Genomic DNA, 12668 nt, shown 5'->3' with positions numbered 1-12668 from the left:
TGCCTGGTCTAGTTTGGTCTGTGTGCAGGTAGGAGAGGATTGAGTGTCCCCCCCCCCCTCGTCCTGACCTCTCTACTGGTTGGTTGCTCTTTATTCCTCGGGGCCTGTTGCCCTGATGAGCATCTGCAGATACAGACTCCGATTACAGGCGCACACAGACGGGAAGTCCTCTCCGCGAGGGCGCCAGGTGCTTGTTGTGTGGGTAAATGTGTCTGCACGAGCTCTCTCTCTTTTGCTCTCTGTCGTCTGTCTGTCCGGGTCTCTCCCTCTCTGTCATCCTTTGGGATGGCTAATGTTTCCTCATTGATCCGTCTTCTCGTTGACTCCCATTAGTCGACTGGTATACAGATCACATTGGAGGGCCTGTGCACCATCCTATTGACCTTACCCATGGTCCTCATCTCTACTGGAAAGTTAATTCCAGTAAGGGTCACTACTGAAGCTGTGCTTGTTTGCCTCCCCTCAGTGCCTTTGATTATCAATAAATACGCAGTGTGTGAATATAGGTCACGTCACTTTTCTTGAGCAGTGACCCATTAGACTATGACTAAGCCTATTCTGGCTTCGTCTCATTTTAATGTTTCCTCAAGACCTAAGTGGCCCAGTTTTTAATTTATTTGATTTTTAAAATAATTTTGATAACCGTTTTCTGATCAAATGATCATCTGTACCGTGTTCATTAGCTTTGAGGAACTTTGAGGAACGCCCGTACTGAGAGTGTGACTCAATTGCAGAGCCTCCGGAGGCCAAATCAAGCTCTGTACCGCATCGCGGTGTGCCTCCCAAATGTTGTCACAATGCAGAGGGCTCCGTAAAGCTGCGTTGACATGATTTAGTTGACGGTAGGTGGGGAGTGGTGGTACGTCCTGTATCAACACAAACTCACTTCCTTCACAACAGCTCTGAGAAGCATGCATGCCCTGACCTCTTCGGAGGCTGAATCGCAGTACATCAAATCAAATGTTATTGGTGTCACACATATTCAGCAGGTGTTATATGCGGCCAATGGAGACAGTGGAATAACCATAAATCTCCTTTAATGTGGCGTAAGCACAATGAGCGGTGCTTTATTTTCTGTTGTCAAACTGCTACTAGAACCCTAATTGTAAACCAGACTAAACGGTAATATGAAACTAACAGTCTGTTATTCAGTCTGTTACAGGAGCTAGCTGGCACCTCGTAATGGCTCAGTAGAAATGCAAGGTGACCGTTGGGTAAACGTGTTGATTCCTAATGTATGCCCCTTCACCCCTCTGTCCCCCCTCTGTGTTGGCTGCCAACTCTCCATTGTGCCTCTCACTTAGAACAATGACGAGTAAGGCTTAGTTTCAGCAACTGTCACTATGCCACCCTGCCAAAACGCTTTTCTCCCGCTCTCTCCCGCTTTCCTTCTGTTTCCCCCTATATTTAATGTCCCAGGATGTGTTCTGTCCTCAGTTCAGCCTGTCCTCAGTCACAGGTGTTCAGCCTAAACACTCATTATAACAAGGTGACTCTGTGATCATCATGCTTGGCACTGAACCGACAGGTGTGTAATCACGCCTTAGTACAGATGACCCTGCTATCAGTCTGCTTGTTACACCAGGGTTATCCACGTCCCCTTTTAAACACTGGGAATGCATTTCACTTTTACTACATTGTATGTGTGATCTGAGTAATACAGTGTTGTCTCTGAATTGACTATGGGATTATTTGGACCTAAAGGAGGCCAGCCCAAACGCATTGGAATCTGGACGTGTCCAGACACATTTCTAGAATAGCGCTTCAGTACTACAACAGTCTTCTGTATGTGCAAACACATACACAGTGTGTGTTCGATTATCCCTGGTTGTCCTGGGAGCGGAAGTGAGGGCCTTGGGCAGGGCTCTATTTTTAAAGTGACAAGGTGAAGTCGCTGGCTCTAATACTTGTATAATCCCGCTGGGTGCTCTTTTTAATTGCAGGTCTCACAGTGGACCTCTGGCACGCTTTGCATGATGAGCATGGAGCATGTGTGGCCTGGTTCATCTCCACTCCACACAGTAGCGACTAGACTAGCTCTGGCTGGAGGGCTTGATCTGCAAGAGTAATCGCTATTATTAGTCTTGTAGATACTTACCATTCGGAGTCCTCTTCTCTCTAGAACGTCCTCTTCTTGGAAAGATCACGAAGCGCTCTGACGGGCTTGGTCATTGACTTGCCATCACAAGGTCATACTATGCGTTTGCATTCAGCGATTTGAATGTGAAATGGGGTGTTAGGTGAGTCGGTACTGTAGTAAATCAGTATAATGACAGGCCAGACAGCAAGTGGAAGCAGCTCACAGGTTTCTGGAGTGTTTGTGAACATGTGCAATCGGGTCAGTTGGGAGAGGGAGGGAGGGAGGTGTTGCACGTCACAAGTGAGCGAGGCAGAGACTTGGCCAGGGAAAGGAATTGGATGGTTTGCATTTTTTCTTCACTCTGTTGTTGAGTGGAAAAGTACAAACAATGTTGGGTTTCTCATTTCTGTGAGCCAGGCAGTCAGCAGCCCAGCCGGCCCGGGACAGGGGGGGGGGTGAGAAAGAAGGGGAGAGGGACTGGGAAGGAGTCTGAGAGGGAGGAGGAGGAGGAGGGGGAAGAGGGTAGCAGAGGGGGTGAGAGGGAAAGAGGGGGCGGGTTGGAGGGGAAGGGAGAGGTGGTGAGGGGAAGGGGGAGAAGGGTATGAGCAGGACGTGAGGGAGAGGAAGGGAGCAAGGAGGGGGAGTGAGGGAGCAAAGAGAGAGGTGGGGTGTGGGAGGGAGTGGGGTAAGGGGCAGAGAGGGGAGGGACGGAGGACGAGAGCTAGAGCAAGGGGACGGAGGGGAGGGAGAGAGAGAGCGAGGGGACGGAGGGGAGGGAGAGAGAGCGAGGGGAGGGAGAGAGAGAGCGAGGGGACTGAGAGCGAGGGGACTGAGGACGAGAGCGAGGGGACTGAGGACGAGAGCGAGGGGACGAGAGCGAGGGGACGGAGAGCGAGAGCGAGGGGACTGAGGACGAGGGGACGGAGAGCGAGGGGACGGAGAGCGAGGGGGCGAGGGGACGGAGAGCGAGGGGCGAGGGGACGGAGGCGAGGGGCGAGGGGACGGAGAGCGAGGGAGCGAGGGGACGGAGGGCGAGGGGACGGAGGGCGAGGGGACGGAGGGCGAGGGGACGGAGGGCGAGGGGAGGAAGGGAGCAAGGAAGGGAGGAAGGGAGAGGAGAGGGAGCGGTGAGGAGAGAGGAGCGGTGAGGGAGAGTGAGGGAGAGAGGAGTGGTGAGGGAGAGAGGTGGGGTAAGAGGGAGAGAGTGGGGAGGGACGGAGAGGAAGGGAGCAAGGAAGGGAGGAAGGGAGCAAGGAAGGGAGGAAGGGAGAGGAGAGGGAGGGTGAGGGAGAGAGGAGTGGTGAGGGAGAGTGAGGGAGAGAGGAGTGGTGAGGGAGAGAGGTGGGGTAAGAGGGAGAGAGTGGGGAGGGACGGAGAGGAAGGGAGGAAGGGAGCAAGGAAGGGAGGAAGGGAGAGGAGAGAGGTGGGGTAAGAGGGAGAGAGTGGGGAGGGACGGAGGGTGAGAGCGAGGGGTAAGAGGGAGAAAGTGGGGAGGGACTGAGGGTGAGAGCGAGGGGACAGGGGGAGGGAGGGAGGGGACTGAGGGAGGGAGAGGAAGGGAGCAAGGAAGGGAGGAAGGGAGAGGAGAGAGGTGGGGTAAGAGGGAAGAGAGTGGGGAGGGACGGAGGGTGAGAGCGAGGGTAAGAGGAAGAGGGGGGAGGGACTGAGGGCGAGGGGACAGAGGGAGAGAGAGGGGGGGATGGGGATGGAGAGAGGTGAAGGGGTAAGGGAATGAGGTGAGGGTGAGGGTATGGTAGAGGTAAGGGAACGAGGAGAGGAGGGAGGGGGGACACTGGAAAAGGGCAGGAGGGTGGGGACTGGAAAAGGGCAAGGGGAGGAAGAAAAGGGAGTCTGAGAGCACAGGCCTGTAGTGAGCTGGCTATGTGACGTCATCAGGGGAGAAAGAGGGTGTTGGTGTGGAGCACAGTAAACAAAGTGGGACTGTTTCAAAGGCTCTCTTTGCTGCAGAACAACATTTGAACTACTCTCAGCTGACACTCCCCAATTTTGTTCCCCCATTAACCCAAACACTGTCCCTGACTCCCGAGCTCTTTTACATAAAGCAGCATGACTGTGCTGCGATTCTGCTGCAGCTGCTGAACCAACCGGAAATGTCCGATTTATGTTAAGTCTGCAAGTAAGGGTGCCACCTTCGGCTTTTTGTGACTGCGGCTCATTACAGTAACAGTAGACTAACTTGTGTGGCTGCTGATAAAAATAAAAATAAATGATTTGAAAAAATGGAAGGGCTGTAATGCTCCCCAACACTAATGTATAGGCTAAAGCCACCTAACTCTGAAACGCAAAATATTCTGTTAGGGCCCATTCATGTAACCTATGAGTTAAACTGTGTCTGTTTGTTCAGTAGGGTTTGAATGGGGGAGTTGCTGGGTGTGAACATGTTTCCTTCTCTTCTGAAAAACGCATTAATTTTTACTGTGGGCTGGTTCACTCCTTACTATTGTTTTGAAGTTTGGGCAACACACCAGTGTTCCCATGGTAATCAGGAAGAAACAGTGAGGCGTTCCCTTGGAGGGAGGTTGGGAGTCAGCTGACCATTGGCCATCCGTCCCAGAGTCCCCTCTGTCCTGGCAGGCAGACTGTGTCCAAGTACAGCAGCAGGGCCCCTCTGTTGGTTGCTGTGTCTATAAATTAGAGGTCGACCGATTTTTATGATTTTTCAACGCCGATACCGATTTATTGGAGGACCAAAAAAAAGCAGATGCCAATATTTATTTATTTATTTGTAATATTGACAATTACAACAATACTGAATGAACACTTATTTGAACTTAATATAATACATCAATAAAATCTATTTAGCCTCAAATAAATAATGAAACCTGTTCAATTTGGTTTAAATAATGCCAAAAGAGTGTTGGAGAAGAAAGTACAAGTGCAATATGTGCCATGTAAGAAAGCTAACGTTTTAAGTTCCTTGCTCAGAACATGAGAACATATGAAAGCTGGTGGTTCCTTTTAACATGAGTCTTCAATATTCCAAGGAAAGAAATTTTAGGGTGTAGGTATTATAGGACTATTTCTCTCTATACCATTTCTATTTCATTAACCTTTGACTATTTGATGATCATATAGAACATATAGCATTGCCAGTGTAACAGTACTAGCTTCCATCCCTCTCCTCACTCCTATCTGGGCTCGAACCAGGAACACATCGACAACAGCCACATTCGAAGCAGCGTTACTCATGCAGAGCAAGGAGAACAACCACTCCAAGTCTCAGAGCAAGTGACATTTGAAACGCTATTAGCGTGCACCCAGCTAACTAGCTAGCCATTTCACATCGGTTACACCAGCCTAATCTCGGGAGTTGATAGGCTTGAAGTAATAAACAGCGCAATGCTTGAAGCACAGTGACGAGCTGCTGGCAAAACACACAAAAGTGCTGTTTGAATGAATGCTTACGAGTCTGCTGGTCCCTACCACCGCTCAGTCAGACTGCTCTATCAAATCATAGACTTAATTATAACATAATAACACACAGAAATACGAGCCTTAGTTTCCGGATTCGACCATATTAATGACCTATCATCTGGAAAACAAGACGTTTATTCTTTCAGTGAAATATGGAACGGTTCCGTATTTTATCTAACGAGTTGCATCCATAAGTCTAAATTTTCCTGTTACATTGCACAACCTTCAATGTTATGTCATAATTACGTAAAATTCTGGCAAATTAGTTTGCAATGAGCCAGGTGGCCCAAGCTGTTGCATATACCCTGACTCTACGTGCAATGAACGCAAGAGAAGTGACATAATTTCACCTGGTTAATATTGCCTGCTAACCTGGATTTATTTTAGCTAAATATGCAGGTTTAAAAATATATACTTCTGTTTTAAGAAAGGCATTGATGTTTATGGTTAGGTACACATTGGAGCAACGGCAGTCCTTTTTCACGAATATGCACCGCATCAATTATATGCAACGCAGGACACGCTAGATAAACTAGTAATCTCATCAACCATGTGTAGTTAACAAGTGATTATGATTGATTGTTTTTTTATAAGATAAGTTTAATAGTAGCTAGCAACTTACCTTGGCTTACTGCATTCGCGTAACAGGCAGGCTCCTCGTCGAGTGCAATGTAATCACGTGGTTAGAGCGTTGGACTAGTTAACTGTAAGGTTGCAAGATTGAATCCCTGAGCTGACAAGGTAAAAATCTGTCGTTCTGCCCCTGAACAAGGCAGTTAACCCACCTTTCCTAGGCCGTCATTGAAAATAAGAATGTGTTCTTAACTGACTTGCCTAGTAAAACAAAGATTAAATAAAGGTGTAAAAAATCGGCCAAATCGGTGTCCACAAATACCGATTTCCGATTTGTTATGAAAACTGGAAATCGGCCCTAATTATTCGTCCATTCCGATTTTAATCGGTCGACCTCTACTATAAATGTCAGAAAAGCTTTCTTTCCCTTCAGCTTGGGCAGTGCGTATGCAACCACCTTGTGTGTTAAAGGTTGACTGTGTTTGATAGAAGTAGTCCTGGATGTGTGTGTGTGTGGTTCTGTATAGTTTGGCAGACAGTAGACGATTTTGTGCTTGAATAATGTGGTTCCTGCCCCTTGTAGAAGTACAGACATGTGTTTTCACCTGTCTAGAGAAACCAACAGGCTGGAACAGCACACAGATCAAACGAAGGCTTAACTGACACACACACACACGCACACGGTGGCTATTGGCTATATTTAGTATTAAAATGTGTGCACGTACCAACCAGTGTTTCCATTAGGAAAATATGACTCCGATTTTAATTTCCTGGACCTATATGCATTGGGTACATAAACCATTAGGGGCGTCCACATACAGTGCTCAGAATGACACAGATCACATTTATATTATGGTAATTTATCTTAGCAGAACATGCAACTTGTGTAATGAAGCAGCCAATAAAACATAATTTTCAAACGTGCAAAAATGCTATTTTGTGGGAAAGCACAATTCTAAACAACTCCCCTGATAGCGGTTCCATATGTGACTGAGATCTGAAGATGCAGCAACGAGGATGGGTTGCTAACATGACTAGGATGGTGCCTTTGGATTCTGGGCAATGAAAGAAATGGATATGCAACCCAATAGAACAGGAGAGAAATTGCATAGTGGTGGATCCAATTGGGAAGTAAATGGAAATACATTTTCCAAAATTATAAAATGACTCTTGTATACAGAAATAAATTAAATAATTAAAATACCTCACCAGAAAGCATGACTTAGCCTCTGGTTGCACATTTGAAGGAATATTCAGAGGTGGAAACTTTACATGGGAATTAACAGAAATGTATGCAAATTAATATTAATACCATTTAAATGTACCGGTAGATGTTTTTTTGCATTGGATGTATCTACCATATATGGAGACAAACATAAACATTTTACCTATTAAGTAGGCGTAGTTGCAAATGATTAAATCCTAGAAATAAAAAACAAACAATTTAGTTACTAATTGAGATTAAGTAAAATGAGTTGACTCTTCACATGGGATGATTTCACTGAACAATAAAATAAATGGAATATTAAATGATCCATTGCATCTCCCCAAAAACATTTTGAACATGCAGCAGTAAAATGATATTCTAGAAACTAAAGCTTTGGTTGTCTTCCTCTCAGGCTTCCATGTCTTCTCCCTGGACCTCCTCAATGTCCACCTCTTGAACATCAGACTCTGAGTTCTCATCTTCACTGCCACTTTCCAAACTTGTTGAGGATGGCTCATTGTCAGGCTCAAAAAGCCTCAAATTTGTGTGGATGCCCACCAATTTTTTAAAGTGTGTGTGTGTGTGTGTGTGTGTGTGTGTGTGTGTGTGTGTGTGTGTGTGTGTGTGTGTGTGTGTGTGTGTGTGTGTGTGTGTGTGTGTGTGTGTGTGTGTGTGTGTGTGTGTGTGTGTGTGTGTGTGTGTGTGTGTGTGTGTTCCTAAACAAGGGAGCCTGATGTTGGTGGGATTTGGAGGAGGATGATGGCAAAAGGGGAAAGAGCCTCAGATCCACAGTCCCTTCCACCAGGTGGCTGATGAGATATGTTGGCACGACTGCCATAATGCATCTCCATCCCAAAGCCCTTGCTTGGAAGTGCACTTCACCAGACTGCCAAGAACCTTGCCCTCATCCAGGCCAAGGTGGCGAGACACAGTAGTAATGACACCATAGGCCTTGTTGACCTCTGCACCAGACAGGATACTCTTGCCAGCATACTTGGGGTCCAACATATACGCTGCGGCGTGTATGGGCTTCAGGCAGAAGTCTTCACGCTTTTTGATGTATTTCTTAACTGCAGTTTCCTCTGCTTGGAGCAACAGTGAAGTGGACAGGGCACTACACATTTCTTCTCTTACATCTGCAAGCAGAGTCTGAACAGCAGACAGGATGGCATTGTCTCCCACAATCCGTGCAATGGCTCCTGCTTAGGTTTCAGGCTGCTATAACTTGATGACCCTTCACATACCTAACCATTTCCTTGGCTCTCATCCATTGTTTACAGTGCCATGATGTCCTTGAGGAGCAGATTGAACGCATGAGCAGCACAGCCAATGAGTGTGATGTGAGGGTAAGACTCCTCCACTTTAGACCAAGCAGCCTTCATGTGCGCAGCATTGTCTGTCACCAGCGCAAATACCTTCTGTGGTCCAAGGTAATTGATGACTACCTTCAGCTCATCTGCAATGTAGAGACCGGTGTGTCTGTTGTGTTTGTGCGCTTGTAGAATACTGGTTGAGGGGTGGAGATGATGTTGTTAATTATTCTTTTCCCACGAACATTCGACCACCCATCAATGATGATTGCAATACAGTCTGCTTTCTCTATGATTTGCTTGACCTTCACTTGAACTCTGAACTCTGCATCCAGCAAATGAGTAGATAAAGCATGTCTGGTTGGAGGGGTGTATGCTGGGCGAAGAACATTCAGCAATCTCTTCCAATACATATTGCCTGTGAGCAACATAGGTGAACCAGCTCAAGCAAGACATTCATCAGCATTTCTCTGACTATTTTCATCAGCATTTCTCTGACTATTTTCCTCCATTGATTAAAAAAAAAAACTTCTGATTCCAGGAGGACCATTAGCTGTTGCTGTCATTTTCACCTCGAATAGAAGTAGAGGGACTTTTGTCAACGGTTGCTTGTTGTGAGCGCTGAGGGAACTTTATAAACTTGGCCAGATGATTCTGCATCTTTGTTGCATTCTTCACATATGATTTGGCACAGTATTCGTAACTGTACACAGCTTTTCCTTCTACATTAGCTGCAGTGAAATGTCTCCACACATCAGATAGGGCCCGTGGCATTTTCCTGTAAAGAGTAGAAAAAAAATGGTAAAAAAATAAATAAAACAGAATACAATTCCATGTACAGCTAAATAGTTAAGCAGTTAGATTAAACAACTGATTTTGTAAGATGTTTTAAAATGAAACATGTATGGAAACAGGTTCATTAACACTCCTCAGTTAGCAGGCTTAAGCAAGCTAAAACCAACATGTTAGCAAACCCTAACTAGCAGAAATTAACAAGATAGAAATGATTTAAACACACTTTGCTGTAGGCTACTATTTAGTAGTTAGTAATCAAACCAGTATTGTAATCAAACTTACCAGAAAGCGTTTAGTCCTTGACTCAGACAGTGTAGTAGTGTGGGCTCAATAGCATCTCATTAGGGTGCAAGATCTTGAGAATCAGCTGTACATGTGATGGAGGAGTGCACTGCACATGCTGAGGGTTGCACTTCCATTTGAATTGGGGATAGTTTAACCAAAATATGCCACATGACCTAGAACTGCCTTATGTGTATCCCACAAAAGAAGTTTCACTGTTATAAGCTAACTTTTTTTGATTAATTTAAGCAAAATTTCCCAAATTCCAGGGCTTAACTTCCCACGGAAAATTTCCAGAAGAAGTATTTGGTTTGTTTCAAATCACAGGCTCGTAGGCCTATGCCTATTTGGGCAGCGCCCTTGGCAAAAGGCCTAGCTGATTATTGAGTTGCGTCTGTCAGTGAAATGCGTCTAAAATATGTGTGAAGATAATGTGGCTTTTTGTATAATTAAAAATGTTGAGACAAGAAGGGCAGGGGTGTGTGGCGAAGATATAGACAAGTTAATCTCTAGATTGGCTGAGCTGTCTCCTGCCAATTCTTGCACATTCATTGTTTCATTGTGCGAATGTTTTGCTCTTTTGATTAATTTATTTTTATTCACCATTTACATACGACACCAGTATTAAATGTACTGTTAATCCCTGCCATTTGGTTACATACATTTCTGTTAATTCATGTATTAATTTGTCATTTTTACCGTTCTCATTCTTGGAGTGGAAACATTGTTTGCGTAGTCCACAACCTGCTACACTTGTGAAACAAGTTTTGGTTTATTTCATAACCATCATTTAAGAGATTTGTCTATTTGTTGATTGCTAACATTGAGCACTTCAAAGAAAAGACTATAAGAAAATCTGGTTTCTCTGGCCTGCTGCATAGAAATGTAGGAAAGTGTTGTTTTTTACATCCATTACAAATTATAGTACATCTTTACAAATTATAATATATTAACTGTAGTTCCTCACATTAAACTATTTTACAATAATCTCCCCCTAAATAATCACCAGTCCTCAGTGTGTGTGTGAAAGATCAATGGCAATTATAGGCCTACTGCTGCATTGGCCTATAGGCTTGAGTTCCATGTGCTCATTTCTTTAGCCGCCAATGAATCACGGCATATCATTATGTCAAAGGGTTTGGTATTCTCGCATTAGTTGACTCTTTTTAATCATTTTAATTCATATCGTTATGATAAATGAGCATATGGAAATCATAACTGGCACGCAGGACAGTACAAATGGTAGGATAAATTGTAAACCATTCCCTAACTCGAAACTCACTCCTATGAAGTCTTTATACAAGCGTTTCACTACACCCGCAATGACATCTGCTAAATAGATCTATATGATCAATAAAATTTGAATGATAAAATCATTGCCTCTACATTTCCATGGTCAGATTGTGCCTATAGGCTACTTTGTAGCAAGGTACGACATGCCTCGTAATATGAAATAAAACGTTTTAGGTTTCAAACGAATGAAGCATTTCTTAAATGCATACTGCCTCCAGCTCACATTGTAAAGTGGTTGGTGACTCGCTTGATAGCCTGTTGCCTGCAATTGAATGGTGAATGGGAGGCGCACTTCAAATTCCAGTTGAGAAACAAAACTAATTTTAACATTGCATTTAGCATTGTTGCGCAATGACAGGGTTTATAAAAGCAGATACATTTTTTTCCCTCCAGTGGCAACCATCCGAGGAGCTGCAGGAGAAATCCAGCTGGATGCTGTGTGTCTAATAGTCATTGTGTATCTTATTTATCCAACAACTAACAAAAATACACAGGCAAGAAAAATGTATTCCACTAAATGATGCACATTTTACCTATAGACCGATAAGTATGACTGTCAAATGTATTTACTTCGACTGGTATTTCCATGAATGAATAAAAAGCATTATTTTGCAAGGGGATTTTTTTTTGTGGTTCCATGTCATTTTTGTCCGGCAGGTTTATCGGCCTTTCACTTTGTTGATTTAAAGGAAACCCTGGTACCGACCAGCCCTCACATAAGGGGGCACATTCACACACACTCCTCTCTGTGAGTTTAGTTTCCATCCTGACCCCTCTAGGAACGTGTTACAGGAAGCTTGTCTAAATATTGAATGCTTCTGTGCACAGTTTGTGTGAAGTTTTTCACTCTAATCTGCTGGGTTCTTTGATATTCCTATTTACATAACTGTGTTTGTGCAATGGGGCAGGGAGGGTGAATCTGCATCTGTTTTAACTTCTCATGCGCTAACACGGAGTATACTAAACATTAAGAACAAGAGACCTGACCAGGTGAAAGCTATGATCTCTTGTTGATGTCACTTGTTAAATCCACTTCAATCAGTGTAGATGAAGGGAAGGAGACAGGTTAAAGAAGGATTTTTAAGCCTTGAGACAATTGAGACATGGATTGTGTATGTGTGCCATTCAGAGGGTGAATGGGCAAGACAAAATATTTAAGTGCCCCTGAACAGGGTATGGTAGCAGGTGCCAGGCGCTCTGGTTTGTGTCAAGAACTGCAACCCTGATGTGTTTCACCTCCAACAGTTTCCTGTGTGTATCAAAAATGGTTCACCACCCAAAGAACATCCAGCTAACTTGACACAACTGTGGGAAGTATTGGAGTCAACATGGGCCAGCATCCCTGTGGAAGGCTTTCGACACCTTGTAGAGTCCATGTCCTGACAAATTGAGGCTGTTCTGAGTGCAAAGGGGGCGCAACTCAATATTAGGAAGGCCTTATTCATGTTTTGTACACTCCGTGTATATTGTTGCTCTTAGTTGGTCAACTCATTTGGGTTTGATTCGGTGTAGTCCAGTGAGGCCAGAGACCAATGCTACATCCCTTTTACCCAACATTGAATGTGTGCTGTCCTCATAGCCTGCAGTTAGTTGGGTGATAGTAAACTTTTCTAGTGAAATCAAGCAACCAATAGGTTATAGGCTAATCAAATGTGTAGATTTTTTTGTTGTTGTCTTCCACTGAGCACCCACT

General features: G+C 44.6%; 1 protein-coding gene across 18 annotated transcripts in view; it reads left to right on the top strand.

The window, feature by feature from the left end:
• LOC124037843 (protein furry homolog-like) overlaps positions 1-12668 on the top strand; it is a 91351-nt gene that overhangs the window by 31832 nt on the left and 46851 nt on the right. The gene's annotated exons all lie outside the window — the stretch shown is intronic.

This window comes from Oncorhynchus gorbuscha, linkage group LG06 (assembly GCF_021184085.1).
Source record: "Oncorhynchus gorbuscha isolate QuinsamMale2020 ecotype Even-year linkage group LG06, OgorEven_v1.0, whole genome shotgun sequence".
Lineage (NCBI taxonomy): Eukaryota > Metazoa > Chordata > Actinopteri > Salmoniformes > Salmonidae > Oncorhynchus > Oncorhynchus gorbuscha.
The sequence above is the reverse complement of the archived record's forward strand: the minus strand, read 5'-3'. Positions and strand labels throughout refer to the sequence as shown.